General features: G+C 40.4%; 1 non-coding gene across 1 annotated transcript; it reads right to left on the bottom strand.

Moving 5' to 3' along the window:
- Window positions 1–9,353: 9,353 nt before the first annotated feature.
- LOC148297642 (small nucleolar RNA R71) lies at window positions 9,354–9,460 on the bottom strand. The gene has a single exon (XR_015833193.1). It is a non-coding gene; the product is annotated as a small nucleolar RNA R71 (small nucleolar RNA).
- Between the last annotated feature and the right edge of the window lie 9,246 nt (window positions 9,461–18,706).

The following is an 18,706-nucleotide window of genomic DNA, read 5'->3' as shown; positions in this document are numbered from 1 at the left end:
ATCCATACTCTCAAAGTTATAATCCAGGTTGGAGGAATCATCCAAACTTTTCATGGAGGAATACTCAGAATCAAGCCAATCCCCCTTCATTCCAAAAGCCACAACAAACATCATCATTGGAGGATATAGTTAAGCAGATGGCAATCAACCAATCCAATTTCCAGCAAACTACACAAGCTGCCATTACCAAATTGGAAGTTCAAATAGGCCAATTAGCTGCTGAAATAACTCAAAGAGCACCTGGGAAATGGCCAAGCCAAACCGAGATCAATCCAAAGAACCAAGAAGCCAAGGCCATTCATGTGCTCAGATCAGGTAAGATCATTGATAGTAAAGTTGATTCTAATCTTTCAAATGATGTTGTGATTGTAGAAGATGAAGAGGAGGAGACCACGGCTACAGAAGGGGAACATCTCAAAACTTCTCAATCTGCTCCTAATGCCAAATCAGATTCTCAGGAATCCAAACAATTCCAATTGCATAAGAGAGATGACAAATTTGTGCCACCACATCTTCAAGAAGATAGATACGTGCCACCCGCTCCATATGTTCCACCGATTCCATTTCCAGGCCGTCTTAAGAAAGCAAAGCAAGATAAGGCTTTTAAAGAGATTTATGATATTTTGAGTAAAGTTAATATCAATTTGCCTTTGCTTGATGTTATTGAACAGATTCCTGCATATGGAAAGTTCATCAAGGACTTGAAAACTCACAAGCTCAATTTCGCTCCAAATGAAGATGTAAAGCTTGACCAGAATGTAAGTGCTGTGTTGCAAAGGAAGCTTCCACCAAAACTAGTTGATCCTGGCAGCTTTGACATTCCCATTAACATTGGAGGCAATAAGGTTGGAAGAGCCATGTTGGACTTGGGAGCAAGTGTCAACCTAATGCCATATTCATTGTATCAAAAGCTTGGCTTAGAAGGGATGAAGAAGACTTCAATACGACTTGAACTAGCTGATCATTCTATAAAATATCCAAAAGGTATTGTAGAAGATATTTTAGTTCAAGTTAATACACTAATTCTCCCTGCTGATTTTGTAGTGATGGACATGGAAGACAATCCAAATGGAGATCATGTTGATCGCATTCTCCTAGGCAGGCCATTCATGGCCACTGCAGACACAGTTATCAAAGTGAAAGATAGCACCCTTTCCATGACTGTTCTGGGTGAAACTGTTGAATTTAAAATGCTTAATGCTCTATCTCAACCTTCTATCTCTCTTGATTCTTGCTTTTCAATTGATGTTGTGGATCATGAGGTTTCTTCCAAAATTTTGCAGAGAAAGTTTAATGATCCTCTAGAAGCTGTCTTAACACAAGAAGAGGAAGATCTTTGTGAACCGGAGTTCCAAGAAGTGGTGGCTGCCTTAGAAGTGTTTCAACCATACCCACCATCCTTTAGGCCACCACTCGAGCCTCTTGGACCATCATCCACGAAATTGGAGCCATCCATTATCACCCCACCAAAGCTAGAACTTAAACCACTGCCCAATCATCTTAAATATACTTATTTGGGTGCTAACGAAACTCTCCCTGTTATAATTGCTGCAGGTCTCACCTCACATGAAGAAGAGAGCTTAATTAAGGTTCTAAAAGAGCATAAAACAGCCATTGGGTGGACCATAGCAGACATCAAAGGAATTAGTCCAAGCATGTGCATGCACCGGATTCTAATGGAAGAAGACAGCAAACCATCCCGTGATGCCCAAAGGAGGCTAAATCCCAACATGAAAGAGGTGGTTAGAGCTGAAGTTTTAAAGCTACTCGATGTAGGAATCATCTACCCAATTTCAGATTCTAAGTGGGTGAGCCCTGTACAAGTTGTTCCGAAGAAGTCCGGAATCACCGTTGTGAAGAATGAGAAGAATGAGATAGTTCCTACACGAACTATCACTGGTTGGAGAGTTTGCATTGATTACAGGAAGTTGAACACATCCACTAGAAAAGATCATTTCCCCTTGCCTTTTATTGATCAAATGCTTGAACGTTTATCTGGCCATGCTTACTATTGTTTTCTTGATGGTTTTTCAGGTTATAATCAAATTCCCATTGCTCCGGAAGACCAAGAGAAAACCACATTCACATGCCCATTTGGTACGTTTGCTTATAGAAGGATGCCATTCGGTTTGTGCAATGCCCCAGCAACTTTCCAAAGATGCATGATGTCTATCTTTTCAGATATGGTGGAACGATTCATTGAGGTATTTATGGATGATTTTTCAGTTTTTGGTTCCTCTTTTGATAATTGTCTTCACCACTTGTCTCTAGTGCTTAAAAGATGCCAGGAAACAAACCTGATTTTGAATTGGGAGAAGTGTCACTTCATGGTGAGACAAGGCATTGTGCTAGGCCATGTGATTTCAAGCAAGGGAATTGAAGTGGATAAAGCCAAGATCGATCTCATCTCAAATCTGCCACCCCCTACCTCTGTGAAAGGAATTAGAAGCTTTCTAGGTCATGCTGGATTCTATAGAAGGTTCATCAAAAATTTCTCAAGCATTACAAGGCCATTGTGTAATCTCCTTGCTAAGGATGCTGTTTTTGAGTTTAATGAAGCTTGCATGGAAGCCTTTACTACCTTGAAGAGGGAGCTAACTTCAGCCCCTATTATCATAGCTCCAGATTGGTCTTTACCATTTGAAATAATGTGTGATGCCTCTGACTTTGCTATTGGTGCAGTTTTAGGTCAAAAGAAGAACAAGCTCCCCCATGTGATTCATTATGCTAGCCGGACCTTGAATGATGCTCAAATCAACTACTCCACAACAGAGAAGGAGTTCCTTGCTGTGGTTTTTGCTTTAGAAAAATTTCGTTCTTATCTTGTTGGTTCTAAAGTAATTGTTTATTCTGACCATGCAGCTCTTAGATACTTGCTCACTAAGAAGGACGCAAAACCACGCTTAATTAGATGGATTCTCTTGCTGCAAGAGTTCGATTTGGAAATTCGAGACAAGAAGGGATGTGAGAATGTGGTAGCTGATCATTTGAGCAGAATTGTGGTTGAAGAAAAAGGAGAAGCTGTGCTACCCTTGAATGAGACTTTCCCTGATGAACAACTATATGCTGCCCAAGTCAAAGAACCATGGTATGCTGATTTTGTTAATTATCTTGCTTGTGGTGTTCTTAGAAATGATCTAACTTCTCAGGACAAGAAGAAGTTCTTTTCCATGGTGAAACATTATGTCTGGGATGAACCTTTCTTATTCAAGCATTGCCCGGATCAACTCATCAGAAGATGTGTTCCAGAAGAAGAGCAAGAAAGCATACTTAGGCATAGCCACGAATTGGCTTGTGGAGGTCACTTTGGAGCTAAGAAAACAGCACTTAAAATTCTCCAATCTGGTTTCTTTTGGCCCACTCTATTCAAAGATGCGTTTAATTTTTGTGTTAAGTGTGATAGGTGTCAAAGGATGGGGAACATAAGTCGCAGGAACGAAATGCCATTGAATAGCATACTTGTTGTGGAGCTCTTCGATGTATGGGGTATTGATTTCATGGGACCATTCCCATCTTCCTTTGGTTGTACTTACATACTTGTTGCTGTTGATTATGTGTCTAAATGGGTGGAAGCCATAGCCACCAAAACCAATGATCATAAGGTGGTGCTCAAGTTCTTGAAGGATAATATTTTCACAAGGTTTGGTACTCCAAGGGCTGTCATTAGTGATGGAGGCAGCCACTTCTGTAACAAGCCATTCGAAGCACTCATGAAGAAGTACAACATCACCCATCGAGTCTCTACACCATATCATCCGCAAACTTCTGGTCAAGTGGAAATAAGCAATAGAGAAATTAAGCACATCCTGGAGAAGGTGGTGAACAATACAAGGAAAGATTGGGCAGCCAAGCTCAATGATTCATTATGGGCTTATAGGACTGCATATAAGACTCCCATTGGGATGAGCCCTTATCGTCTTGTGTTTGGGAAAGCTTGTCACCTGCCAATGGAGCTTGAACACAATGCTTTTTGGGCCATCAAGAAGTTAAATTTTGATCTAGACAAGGCAGGCCATGCAAGAAAGTTTCAGCTCAATGAATTGGAAGAAATTAGACATGAGTCTTATGAGAATGCAAAGCTTTACAAAGAACGAACCAAGAGTTACCATGACAGAAACATTCAACGGAAAGAGTTCTCCAAAGGTATGTCAGTTCTTTTGTTTAACTCACGATTGCGTCTCTTTCCAGGAAAATTGAAGTCTAGATGGCAAGGCCCATTCACCGTGGTCAATGTTTCTCCCTATGGAGCTGTAGAGATTCAAAACCCTAAAGACGGCTCAACTTTCAAAGTAAATGGACAACGTTTAAAGCCATTCTATGAGGGAATCTCAGCTGGCATTCAAACAAGCCATGTGGTGGATCAACTTCCCTTTGTACCATCAACTTAGCTGATCACATAATGTCTTGCCAAGACAGTAACTAAGGCGCTTCTTGGGAGGCAACCCATGTGTTCAAGAAGAAGGTGCTTGGTAGCAATCGACCTAATCGCATCAAGGGGGAGCATTTCTATCCTTTCTCTTTACTTGTTTTGTTTTTATTTTAGTCATTTTAAGTTTCTGTTTCTTTAAATAATTTTTTTTCATATGAGCTAACTTTGGGTAACCCCAGTGAGCACCTCCGTCAATACAGTGTCTAGGAGTTCTTTAGGCGACACCTTCGGTGTCTAAGAAGTTTGGGTTTTAAGCGGGACCATTGTGACCCCTCCAACCTTCCCGGATCCCCTGGCTGTGTTTTCTGAGGCCCTTAACTGGTCATCCGTGAGTTGCTTGTATATTTGTGTTTTTTTTTTTTTTTTTTTTTTTTTTTTTTTTTTTTTTCTTCTAAACTTTTTCTTAACTTTTCCCTTTATCATTTACTTGTTCTCAATCATCTTTACTTTGCTTTAACATTGAGGACAATGTTCAATTCAGGTCTGGGGGGAAGGTTTTCAAATTTCATTCATTTGTGTTTTCAATTTTCGTTCATTTGTCACTAATTTTTTTATTTTTTTATTATTTTTTTTTTTAATGTCATACAATCGATGCTATGGAGCTGCCATTGAGGTTTTCATATCAGAATTTTGCACTTCACAAAGCTTTGGCTCCTAGAATTCTGGTGGCTAAAGTACCATGCTCAAATTCTCGAAGGAGAATAGTGGAGACTACCCTAGTGAGCTATTTTGAGCCCAATTGTTTTCTTGAGAGGGTTTAAAGTGTTTCTATTTCTCATCCCAATTTATTTTCTTCATTTCACTCTAAATGATCTCATTATTCCATTTTGATTGAATACTAAGGATGATTCTCTTTTGCAGATATCATGTGCTTGCTCTCATTCATGAATGAACTCATTGAAGTGATGTTAGGCTATGTGTGCATAACCATTCGATGTGCTTTCTTTTCACCCTACCTATATGTGTGTTCCATCAACCCTCTTGAAGCCAAACACTTAAAGCCTTTTCTTCTATCACCCTCATAATTTCCCTACCTTTGTATCTCAATCTGAGATACTTCACCTATTGTAGCCATACCCTATAGCTTAGAAATATACCAAGGTGTGCCAAGATAAAGTTTGAAGCAAGGAAGTTGCTGCCATGTGCCTAAATGAAAGATGGTGTGATTCTGTGCAATGAAGTTAATGAAGATGCAGATCAAATCAACGAAGATGAAAGTGTTTCGATTTGATCTAAGTGTAAAAAAAAAAAAATAAATAAATAAATAAATAAATAAAGTCTATGCCAGGTGGTACCATGAAGTTTGCAGCCATGCCATTATAAGTCAATGCTACCTTGCAGATCAATGAAGAATGCAACCTTGGTATGTTCTTAAGTTACCTGTTTTTCCTTCCAATTCTTCCATTTCCCCTAACCTTACCTTTCATTACAAACCTTGTGAAAGACCTAGCTGATCTTTGAGGATGTATTCATGGGTGATGGTAGGTATGTGTGTATCTCTATTCTTAGTATTTGATTCCCTTCATGAGATCTAACCAAATATTGTGCTTCTATTTCATATACTCACTTAAGCTTGTTTAAGAGAATAAAACCATTGGTTCTGAGTGATTGAGTGTTATCTGTGAGAATTAGAGTCGAAGCATGTTCTTTATTCAAGGTTTGAGTGTGCTTGCTTTGAAACCGTGTGCCTTTGAGCTATAGCTTCCACATTACACACTGATTGATCACCTATCTTGGCAACTCTACGGTGTTGGAGGTATGACTAAAGTTTTCTTTCGTTCTCATTAGTTGATTTCAAGTTTTACTAACCACTTTGTTTTGTAGAGTTAGTAATGCGTTTGTGGGTATCGTTTCTGTTAAACCCTCAGGAGACACAACTCCTCCTACTAGGGATGCCTAGAGGTTTAAAGGCTTGTTGCATACGCTCAATGCAATCGAGTTACCTACGAAAGTGGTTTAGTTAACTTTTTGTTTTTAACTTTGTTTTGTGTTGTTTTGCTCGAGGACTAGCAAAATCTAGGTTTGGGGGTATTTGATCGGTTCATAATTGTATATCATTTTGTACCATTCTAGCTTATGATTTGGTTATGTGTTTGAGATAAACTTGTGCTTTTAATCCTTTTTGTGTTTATCTTTCAGTTAATTGACATTTAGGTAACAATGATGACTTTGGATAGGAAATGATGCAATCCATGCATGTTAAGGCTTGATTTGGGTGAATGGAAGAAGGGCTTAAAGACAAACACATTTTGGCTACAACTCCTTTCCAGCCCAATTTCGTAGGTCAGCTTCTTGGCCTTGGATCAGCATGCTATGGGGCTTGGATGAGGTGAAGATCTTCATGAAACTTGTTCCAATGGGTGTCTAGTACAACATATCCAAATTTCAGCCCAATTGGACATTTGTGGAGTGCTCAGCCCGCCCAACACTCAACCCTGCTCAGGAGGATTTGCAGCTGCCAGCTTTGTCATGTGCCTCCATGTGCCTCACCCATGCTGCAACTGACTTTGGATCCAACATAATGAGTGAAGTGGGGAGGCATTCCAGCTATGAAAGTCTAAAGGATCAAGTTGGTACATGCTGGAGTTATTATTGAGAAAGCATGTGCATGCATGTAAAGCATAAATGAAATGAAGTCAATTCCAGTCTCTGTTCGGCAGCCAAATTGTAAGGCCCGAAACGCATACTTCTACTGCTCCGATGGGAATACTTTCTTCATAGAAGTTGTTCCAATGGGTGTCTACTATAACATATCCAAATTTGAGCCCCATTGGATAAGTTTTGAAACCTCTGGCCTTCCTACACCAAGTCTGGTTCAGAAGACTCGTATTTGTTCAACAACCAAAAGAAGACCACATGGGTTGGCAGCAAAAGGCAGCCACAATTGATCACCTTTGATCCCATGTGAAGAAAGCTTGAGGTCTGCAAAAGAAGTATGGGATGGGATTGATTCCAACCACACTAACATAGACAAGATGAAGTGGGAGTTATGGGTTGTATTAAATGAGGAATTGTGGTGTTGGATTTCATCATGATGTTCCTCCCTCTTAGCCCTATAAATAGAGGAGTCTTCAAGCTACAAAATTGACTTCAGCCATCCTCCACACTTCCATCATCCAGAAATCATCCTCATACATTCCCACAACCCCAAACACTCAAGCAATCAACCCAATACTCTAAACTGCCCCAAAATCACCAAAACAGCTCCAGAAAACCTCCCTTCCATTTCCCTACGAATTTCCTCTTTCTCAGCCATCACCACTCACTCAAGCTCATCTCAAATCACCTCCATATCCTTCGTACATCCTTCTAGACGTGGAGAAGCTCTTGGAGAAGCATTGGACACTACAAGAACTTCAGAAAAGGGTTTTTCTACTCTTATGGCATTCATTATGTTTTCCCATTTCTATTTTAGTTTCTTTTCCATTATGAGTAGCTAAATCCATAACTAGGGCTTCGATGTAACCTAACATGAATATTCTGGGTTTATAAGTTTGGAGTTTCAAGTTTGATTCATGATTCATGTTCTTATTCATTATGCTTATAAGTTAACATGCTTGTTTGAATGATTGATCACCATTAGAACTTGTTTGTTAACTATCTTGGTTTGAATTAAGAGTAGACACCATGCTTTAATTCGAATTGAACTATGAATAGGAAGAGTATGTATGGACATTCGACAACAGGGATTAGATACATGCTTGGTTGTTTAAATTGTTCTTCTATGCTTAATGGGTTCCTAATGCTTAATTTTAGGTTAGACAACAAATGATCAAATTAGGGAATTAGGAACACAAGGTTAGGACCAAACACCATGGCCTAATCATACTTTAGCTAGAATCAATCTTTGAATCTGAATTAGACTTGTTACTTGACTCCATATAACCCAGAATTGAATTGTTATGGTGATTCGAATGCCCTAGTCTCCAAATTTGTTTTCCAACTCTTAAAACCACTCTTTGTTACACTTGTTTATTTGCTTTCATTTGCAATTTCAGTTTGCTCACTTCCTTTCACAATCATAATCACTCTCACTTTAATTTCTGTTTTAGACTTAACTTCCTAACTTCTTGAATTCGGTAATCTACGTACATAACTAATTTGAACTTCTCAGTCTTCGTGGGTACGACCTCGTACTTGTCTTGCTATATTACTAATTGCCCCGTACAATTGCGAGTTAACATAATAATTAACAACAAATTTTGGCGCCGTTGCCGGGGACTGAACGAAAGTTCTTCCCTGGTTATGTGCCCAAGGTTACCCTATTTTTTTAGTGTTTCTAATTAATCTAATTTTCTGTTTCAGGTAGTTTATGTCTAAAAGACCGTTCCTTGAACAAGTGAGGTCTTCGTTCCAACGCTCCAGATCTTTGAACGCAGGACCATCGTTGCAACCCAACCGGGTGATCTCTGAAGTTCATAATCGTCTAGAAAGAGAGTTGTCAACTGCAAAAGAGCAAGCTCTTGCCACATTTACAAGTATTGCTCTCCACACTGAACTTCCTGGTTCTTCACCTTCAAATTCGGAAGCAAGTTCAGACCAAGAAGAAGAAGAAGAGATGGCTGCCAATGAGTTCATGGGAGAACTTGATATCCCAACAATTCCAGCATCTCCTTCAAGCATTTTGCTGCCCACTGTAGCTCGAAATTATGAGCTTAAATCTTCTCATCTTAATATGCTGCCTTCCTTTTATGGTTTACCTAATGAAGATCCATTAACTCATATAAAGGATATTTTTAATGTTGTGAGTTCTTTTCCCTTGACAGGTGTGACAGAAGATCAACTTCGAATGAGAGTGTTTCCATACACTTTGAAGGATAAGGCGAAATATTGGTTGAATTCTTTAAAGCCTGGTTCACTCACTACATGGGCTGCCATTCAAAAGAAGTTCTTGGAGAAATACTTCTCCACGCAAAAGACCGACATGCTTAGGGATAAGATCTTGTTATTTGCACAGCAAGATGATGAATCGTTTTGTGAAGCATGGGAGAGATTCAATGGGCTGCTCAACCAATGTCCTCATCATGGGATTCCATTGAAGCTTCAAATGCGTATGTTTTATAAAGGACTAACCCCTTCTAGTCATAATATAGTCACCAATTTTGCAGGTGGTTCTTTTAAAACCAAAACACCAGAAGAAACATACGAACTCTTTGAGGAGATAGCAATGGAGACCCAACATACGGATACAAGAGGTAAACGTGTTATTAGTGGTTCTAATGATGCTTCTAGTGTGCAGATTTCAAAACTGGAACAAAAGCTAGATGCTCTTCTTGCATTAAACTCAAGAAGCCCTCCGAATTGGAGTGGTTGGTGTATTCCATACTTCTAGTAATTGGATTTCACTCAAACCTCACCAAATTACTCCTCCCACCATATTACCGTGTTGCCCAAGTTTTGGGCTCGATCCGAATTCAATTGGTGTGAGAAATTGGACAATTCAAGTTCAAAAGCGGTTCGTTCCTAATTGGAGTGGTTGGTGTATTCCATACATCTAGCGATTGGATTTCACTCAAAACTCACCAAATGACTCCTCCCACCATATTGTCGTGTTGCCCAAGTTTTGGGCTCAATCCGAAATCAATAGGTGTGAGAAATTGGACAATTCAAGTTCAACGGCAGTTCGTTCCTAATTGGAGTGGTTGGTGTATTCCATACATCTAGCGATTGGATTTCACTCAAAACTCACCAACTGACTACTAACACCAGATTATCATGTTGCCCAACTTTTGGGCTCGATCCGAAATCGATAGGTGTGAGAAATTGGACAATTCAAGTTCAACGGCAGTTCGTTCCTAATTGGAGTGGTTGGTGTATTCCATACTTCTAGTGATTGGATTTCACTCAAAACTCACCAAATTACTCCTCCCACCATATTACCATGTTGCCCAAGTTTTGGGCTCGATCCGAAATCAATTGGTGTGAGACATTGGACAATTCAAGTTCAACGGCAGTTCGTTCCTAATTGGGGTGGATGGTGTATTCCATACTTCTAGCGATTGGATTTCACTCAAAACTCACCAAATGACTCCTCCCACCATATTATGATGTTGCCCAAGTTTGGGGCTTGCTCCGAAATCAATAGGTGTGAGAAATTGGACTATTCAAGTTCAACGGCAGTTCGTTCCTAATTGGAGTGGTTGGTGTATTCTGTACTTCTAAAGACTGGATTTCACTCAAAACTAACCAAATGACTACTCCCACCATATTATGAAGTTACCCAAGTTTTGGGCTCGATCCGAAATCAGTTGGTGTGAGAAATTGGACAATTTAAGTTCGACGGCAGTTCGTTCCTAATTGGAGTGGTTGGTGTATTCCATACATCTTGCGATTGGATTTCATTCAAAACTCACCAACTGACTCCTAACACCAGATTATCAAGTTGCCCAAGTTTTGGGCTCGATCTGAAATCAATAGGTGTGAGATATTGGACAATTCAAGTTCAACGGCAGTTCGTTCCTAATTGGAGTGGTTCATGTATTTCCTACTTCTAGCAATTGGATTTCACTCAAAACTCACCAAATGACTCGTCAGACCATATTATGATGTTGCCCATGTTTGGGGCTCGATCCGAAATCAATAGGTGTGAGAAATTGGACAATTCAAGTTCAACGGCAGTTCGTTCATAATTCGAGTGGTTGCTGTATTCTATACTTCTAGCGATTGGATTTCACTCAAAACTCACCAAACGACTCCTAACACCATATTATCATGTTGCCCCAGTTTTGGGCTCGATCCGAAATCAATAGGTGTGAGAAATTGGACAATTCAACTTCAACGGCAGTTCGTTCCTAATTGGAGTGGTTGGTGTATTCCATACTTCGAGCGATTGGATTTCACTCAAAACACACCAAATGACTCCTCCCAACATATTATGGTGTTGCGCAAGTTTTGGGCTCGATCCGAAATCAATAGGTGTGAGAAATTGGACAATTCAATTTCAACGGCAGTTCGTACCTAATTGTAGTGGTTGGTGTTTTCCATACTTCTAGGGATTGGATTTCACTCAAAACTCACCAAATGACTCCTCCCACCATATTATGATGTTGCCCAAGTTTTGGGCTCGATCCGAAATCAATAGGTGTTCCAAATTGCACAATTCAATTTCAACGGCAGTTCGTTCCTAATTGGAGTTGTTGGTGTATTCCATACTTCTAACGATTGGATTTCCATCAAAACTCACCAAATGACTCCTCCCACCATATTATCATGTTGCCCAAGTTTTGGGCTCGATCCGAAATCAATAGGTGTGAGAAATTGGACAATTCAAGTTCAACGTCAGTTCGTTCCTAATTGGAGTGTATTCTGTACTTCTAGCGATTGGATTTCACTCAAAACTCACCAAATGACTCCTAACACCATATTATCACGTTGCCAAAGTTTTGGGCTCGATCCGAAATCAATAGGTGTGAGAAATTGGACAATTCAAGTTCAACGGCAGTTCGTTCCTAATTGGAGTGGTTGGTGTATTCCATACTTCTAGCGATTGGATTTCACTCAAAACTCACCAAATGACTCCTCCCACAATATTATGATGTTGCCCACGTTTTGGGCTCGATCCGAAATCATTTGGTGTGAGAAATTGGACAATTCAAGTTCAATGGCAGTTCGTTCCTAATTGGAGTGGTTGGTTCATTCCCTACTTCTAGCGATTCGATTTCACTCAAAACTCACCAAATGACTCCTCCCACAATATTATGATGTTGCCCAAGTTTTGGGCTCGATCTGAAATCAATAGGTGTGGGAAATTGCACAATTCAAGTTCAACGGCAGTTCATTACAAATTGGAGTGGTTGCTGTATTCTATACTTCTAGCGATTGGATTTCACTCAAAACTCACCAAACGACTCCTAACACCATATTATCATGTGGCCCAAGTTTTGGGCTCAATCCGAAATCAATAGTTGTGAGAAATTGGACAATTCAAGTTCAAAGGCAGTTCGTTCCTAATTGGAGTGGTTGGTGTATTCCATACTTCGAGCGATTGGATTTCACTCAAAACACACCAAATGACTCCTCCCAACATATTATGGTGTTGCCCAAGTTTTGGGCTCGATCCGAAATCAATAGGTGTGAGAAATTGGACAATTCAAGTTCAACGGCAGTTCGTACCTAATCGTAGTGGTTGGTGTATTCCATACTTCTAGCGATTGGATTTCACTCAAACCTCACCAAATGACTCCGACCACCATATTATGATGTTGCCCAAGTTTTGGGATCGATCCGAAATCAATAGGTGAAAGAAATTGGACAATTCAAGTTCAACGGCAGTTCGTTCCTAATTGGAGTTGTTGGTGTATTCCATACTTCTAGCGATTGGATTTCCCTCAAAACTCACCAAATGACTCCTCCCACCATATTATCATGTTGCCCAAGTTTTGGGCTCGATCCGAAATCAATAGGTGTGAGAAATTGGACAATTCAAGTTCAACGGCAGTTCGTTCCTAATTGGAGTGTATTCTATACTTCTAGCGATTGGATTTCACTCAAAACTCACCAAATGACTCCTAACACCATATTATCACGTTGCCCAAGTTTTGGGCTCGATCCGAAATCAATAGGTGTGAGAAATTGGACAATTCAAGTTCAACGGCAGTTCGTTCCTAACTGGAGTGGTTGGTGTATTCCATACTTCTGGCGATTGGATTTTACTCAAAACTCACCAAATGACTCCTAACACTATATTATGATGTTGCCCAAGTTTTGGGCTCGATCCGAAATCAATAGGTGAAAGAAACTGGACAATTGAAGTTCAACGGCAGTTCGTTCCTAATTGGAGTGGTTGGTGTATTCCATACTTCTAGCGTTTGGATTTCACTCAAAACTCACCAAATGACTCCTCCCACAATATTATGATGTTGCCCATGTTTTGGGCTCGATCCGAATTCATTAGGTGTGAGAAATTGGACAATTCAAGTTCGATGGCAGTTCGTTCCTAATTGGAGTGGTTGGTGCATTCCCTACTTCTAGCGATTCGATTTCACTCAAAACTCACCAAATGACTCCTCCCACCCTACTATGATGTTGCCCAAGTTTTGGGCTCAATCTGAAATCAATAGGTGTGAGAAATTGGACAATTCAAGTTCAACGGCAGTTCATTCCAAATTGGAGTGGTTGCTGTATTCTATACTTCTAGCGATTGGATTTCACTCAAAACTCACCAAACGACTCCTAACACCATATTATCATGTTGCCTAAGTTTTGGGCTCGATCTGAAATCAATAGGTGTGTGAAATTGGACAATTCAAGTTCAAAGGCAGTTCCTTCCTAATTGGAGTGGTTGCTGTATTCCATACTTCTAGCGATTCGATTTCACTCAAAACTCACCAAATGACTCCTCCCACCATATTATGAAGTTGCCATAGTTTTGGGCTCAACCCGAAATCAATAGATGTGAGAAATTGGACAATTCAAGTTCAACGGCAGTTCGTTCCTAATTGGAGTGGTTGGTGTATTCCATACTTCTAGTGATTGGATTTCACTCAAAATTCACCAAATGACTACTCCCGCCATATTATGATGTTGCCCAAGTTTTGGGCTCGATATGAAATCAATAGGTGTGAGAAATTGGACAATTCAAGTTCAACGGCAGTTCGTTCCTAATTGGAGTGGTTGGTGTATTCCATACTTCTAGCGATTGGATTTCACTCACAACTCACCAAATGACTCCTCCCACCATATTATGATGTTGCCCAAGTTTGGATGGTTGTTAAGCTCATAATTTCATACATATACATGCCCAAATTTACTTACTTCTTTTGCTTAGTTTCCTAGATTTCTATGTTATTTGCCTCCCTTTGTGTGTTTTGTAGGCAAATAGAGCAAGAGAGCATAATTCATGCAATTCAAGCATGTTAAGGCCTAATTTGGATGAATGGATGAAGAGCTTAAAAGACAAACTCATTTTGGCTACAGTCCCCTGCCAGTCCAGTTTCCTAGGTCATATTGCAAGCTTTGTTTCAGCAACCTACACAGCTCAGATGAGGCAGAATTCTTCATGAAAGTTGTTCCAATGAGTGTGTACTATAACATATCCAAAATTCAACCCCATTGGATAAATATGGAGTCTATTACCTAGCAAACACAGAGCCATGCTCAGGATGGATTTTATCAGCGCGCAAAATGAGTTAGCAGTTTGTTTTGGCCTTACCTTCCTCCTCCGACCTTGGATTGGCCCAAATGATATATGGCTGGAAAGAAGACATTCTGAACTTCACGTTTGAGTGCTTAAAGTCTTAATTTGCTTAAGGGAAGCCCAATTCGTAAGCCCTTGAAGTTGCTGGTCATGCTGACCTCAGGATGAGCTATTGTTTCTGGTTGGAAGCTTGGTCATGGTGAGCTAGGCATGAGCTATTGAGCTGGTTGGAAGCTTGGTCATGGTGACATGAAGATGAGCTAGGGCTGCTGGTGGGATTTATTGGTGAAGTGCATCAACCATTTTAGATTTTATAAAACAAGTGTTGTATGCATTAGCCATATTGAATTCAGATTTTTCACTTCCTTAGGCCTATAAATAGGGAGGTTCTCTAAGCTTGTAAACACACCCCAAGGGGGAGAGCTCTCAAACACTTCTCTAGAGCTCCCTTCCCTTCTCTCCCTCAAATTCTCTAGAGAAGTATTTGAGAGCTCCCCCCCTTGGGGTAGGGGTGGGCATATAAACCGGGAAACCGGAAAACCGAACCAAATCGGATGAAAAAAAACCGGAAAAAACTGAGTTGACTAAAAAGTCAACAAAATCGGACCGAACCGGACCGGACCGGTTCAAACCGATTCCAGTTCCTGTTTTACACAAAATAGCACCGGACCGGACCGGTCCAGTATTTAATATATATTTTTTGGTGGCCCAACCACTAAGCCCAGAATTTTTCTCACTTCCCAAACCCAACTACTAACATCTAACCTTAGCCAAGCCCAACAACAAAAGCCCATCAACCAACACCTAACCCTAAAACCACCTTTTCTTTCCTTCCTCTCTCCTTTATCTTTTCAATCCGCCGCAGCTTCTCTCTTTTATTTTTTTTCTCTCTCTCTCTCTCTCTCTCTCTCTCTCTCTCTCTCTTTCTTCTTCTTTCTCTTTCTTCTTCCTCTTTCTAATTCCAATTTTCTCTCTCTCTCTCATTCTCTCCGACTCGGCGGCGTCACGAAACCAGGTGAGCTAGTTACTCTCTTTCTAATTCTTCATTGCTTATTGTGTTGCCTCGTTCTCTCATTTTTTGTTTTATTTGATTCACGATCGAAGATGTGGGTATGATTGATTTAGGGTTCTATCAAACGCAAACGTTCAGTATTCCTTCGTTTCATTCTCGTTGTTTTTTCTACTGTAAAAATTTCAAGCTCGAAGTAAAACCCTAATTGCTGTTTGGAGATAACGAAAATGAAAATTTCAAGCTCGAAGTAAAACCCCAATTTTCTCTCTCTCTCTCTCTCTCTCTCTCTCTCTCTAGTGATTGGATTTCACTCAAAGCTCACCAAATTACTCCTCCCACCATATTACCATGTTGCCCAAGTTTTGGGCTCGATACGAAATCAATTGGTGTGAGAAATTGGACAATTCAAGTTCAACGGCACTTCGTTCCTAATTGGAGTGGTTGGTGTATTCCATACTTCTAGCGATTGGATTTCACTCAAAACTCACCTAATTACTCCTCCCACCATATTATCCTGTTGCCCAAGTTTTGGGATCGATCCGAAATCAATAGGTGTGAGAAATTGGACAATTCAAGTTCAACGGCAATTCGTTCCTAATTGGAATGGTTTGTGTATTCCATACTTCTAGCGACTGGATTTCACTCAAAACTCACCAAATGAGTCCTCCCACCATATTATGATGTTGCCCAAGTTTTGGGCTCGATCCGAAATCAATAGGTGTGAGAAATTGGACAATTCAAGTTCAACGGCAGTTCGTTCCTAACTGGAGTGGTTGGTGTATTCCATACTTCTAGCGATTGGATTTCACTCAAAACTCACCAAATGACTCCTCTCACCATATTATGATGATGCCCAAGTTTGGGGCTCGATCCGAAATCAATAGGTGTGATAAATTGGACAATTCAAGTTCAACGACCATTCGTTCCTAATTGGAGTGGTTGGTGTATTCCATACATCTAGCGATTGGATTTCACTCAAAACTCACCAACTGACTCCTAACACCAGATTATCTTGTTGCCCAAGTTTGGGGCTCGATCCGAAATCAATAGGTGTGAGAAATTAGACAATTCAAGTACAACGGCAGTTCGTTCCTAATTGGAGTGGTTGGTGTATTCCATACTTCTAGCGATTGGATTTCAATCGAAACTCACGAAAAGACTCCTCCCGCCATATTATGATGTTGCCCAAGTTTGGGGCTTGATCCGAAATCAATAGGTGTGATAAATTGGACAATTCAAGTTCAACGGCAATTCGTTCCTAATTGGAGTGGTTGGTGTATTCCATACTTCTAGCGATTGGATTTCCCTCAAAACTCACCAAATGACTCCTCCCACCATATTATCATATTGCCGAAGTTTTGGGCTCGATCCGAAATCAATAGGTGTTAGAAATTGGACAATTCAAGTTCAACGGCAGTTCGTTCCCAATTGGAGTGGTTGGTGTATTCCATACTTCTAGCGATTGGATTTCACTCAAAACTCACCAAATGACTCCTCCCACCATATTATGATGTTGCCCATGTTTGGGGCTCTATCCGAAATCAATAGGTGCGAGAAATTGGACAATTCAAGTTCGATGGCAGTTCGTTCCTAGTTGGAGTGGTTGGTGTATTCCCTACTTCTAGTGATTGGATTTCACTCAAAGCTCACCAAATTACTCCTCCCACCATATTACCATGTTGCCCAAGTTTTGGGCTCGATACGAAATCAATTGGTGTGAGAAATTGGACAATTCAAGTTCAACGGCACTTCGTTCCTAATTGGAGTGGTTGGTGTATTCCATACTTCTAGCGATTGGATTTCAATCGAAACTCACGAAATGACTCCTCCCGCCATATTATGATGTTGCCCAAGTTTTGGGATCGATCCGAAATCAATAGGTGTGATAAATTGGACAATTCAAGTTCAACGGCAATTCGTTCCTAATTGGAGTGGTTGGTGTATTCCATACTTCTAGCGATTGGATTTCCCTCAAAACTCACCAAATGACTCCTCCCACCATATTATCATATTGCCAAAGTTTTGGGCTCGATCCGAAATCAATAGGTGTTAGAAATTGGACAATTCAAGTTCAACGGCAGTTCGTTCCCAATTGGAGTGGTTGGTGTATTCCATACTTCTAGCGATTGGATTTCACTCAAAACTCACCAAATGACTCCTCCCACCATATTATGATGTTGCCCATGCTTGGGGCTCTATCCGAAATCAATAGGTGCGAGAAATTGGACAATTCAAGTTCGATGGCAGTTCGTTCCTAGTTGGAGTGGTTGGTGTATTCCATACTTCTAGTGATTGGATTTCACTCAAAGCTCACCAAATTACTCCTCCCACCATATTACCATGTTGCCCAAGTTTTGGGCTCGATACGAAATCAATTGGTGTGAGAAATTGGACAATTCAAGTTCAACGGCACTTCGTTCCTAATTGGAGTGGTTGGTGTATTCCATACTTCTAGCGATTGGATTTCACTCAAAACTCGCCAAATGACTCCTCCCACCATATTATGATGTTGCCCAAGTTTTGGGCTCGATCCGAAATCTATAAGTGTGAGAAATTGGACAATTCAAGTTCAACGGCAGTTCTTTCCTACTTGGGGTGGTTGGTTTATTCCATACATCCAGCGATTGGATTTCCCTCAAAACTCACCAAATGACTCCTCCCACCATATTATCTTGTTGCCCAAGTTTTGGGCTCGATCCGAAATCAATAGGTGTGAGAAATTGGACAATTCAAGTTCAACAGAAGTTCTTTCCTAATTGGCGTGGTTGGTGTATTCCATACCTCTAGCGTTTGGATTTCACTCAAAACTCACCAAATGACTCCTAACACCAGATTATCATGTTGCCCTAGTTTTGGGCTCGATCCGAAATCAATAGGTGTGAGAAATTGGACAATTCAGGTTCAACGGCAGTTCGTTCCTAATTGGAGTGGTTGGTGTATTCCATACTTCTAGCGATTGGATTTCACTCAAAACTCACCAAATTACTCCTCCCACGATATTATCATGTTGCCCAAGATTTGGGCTCGATCCGAAATCAATAGGTGTGAGAAATTGGACAATTCAAGTTCAACAGCAGTTCGTTCCTAATTGGAGTGGTTGGTGTATTCCATACATCTAGCGATTGGATTT

Source organism: Prunus avium, chromosome 1 (genome assembly GCF_965620075.1).
Source record: "Prunus avium chromosome 1, drPruAviu1.hap1.1, whole genome shotgun sequence".
Taxonomy (NCBI): domain Eukaryota; kingdom Viridiplantae; phylum Streptophyta; class Magnoliopsida; order Rosales; family Rosaceae; genus Prunus; species Prunus avium.
The sequence above is the reverse complement of the archived record's forward strand: the minus strand, read 5'-3'. Positions and strand labels throughout refer to the sequence as shown.